General features: G+C 66.5%; 1 protein-coding gene across 2 annotated transcripts in view; it reads right to left on the reverse strand.

The window, feature by feature from the left end:
- C1QTNF1 (C1q and tumor necrosis factor related protein 1) overlaps window positions 1–346 on the reverse strand; it is a 26,585-nt gene that overhangs the window by 21,841 nt on the left and 4,398 nt on the right. The window lies entirely within an intron of this gene.

A 346-nucleotide genomic window follows, 5' to 3' on the forward strand; every position in this document is an offset into this window, starting at 1 on the left:
AGCCACAGCCCTGCGCCCACCGCCAGGATTTCTGCACAACGGCCACGCGCGGTCACGGCCGTCGTTGATCAGATTCTGCTAACAGCCCCTAAACCATGATGAAGCACCGACGAGGGGACGAGGTGGTGGCTCGGGCGGCTGCGTTTCCACATACAGTGTCACCGACTTCAGTTTCTCCCGTGAGCCCCTCCCCCAGGCCGCACAGGGGGGAGGGAATGGAGCTCAGGTGAGCCCCTGGGATGCCTGACCCTCACCTCAGGATGGCAGGTAGGGCAGGCTCAGCTCACTGGGTCCCACAGCGCCCGCTGCCGGGCGTCCAGCTGCGGGGCCCACGTGGCTCCACCTG

The sequence above is a fragment of the Myotis brandtii genome, unplaced genomic scaffold (genome assembly GCF_000412655.1).
Source record: "Myotis brandtii unplaced genomic scaffold, ASM41265v1 scaffold825, whole genome shotgun sequence".
In the NCBI taxonomy this organism is placed as follows: domain Eukaryota; kingdom Metazoa; phylum Chordata; class Mammalia; order Chiroptera; family Vespertilionidae; genus Myotis; species Myotis brandtii.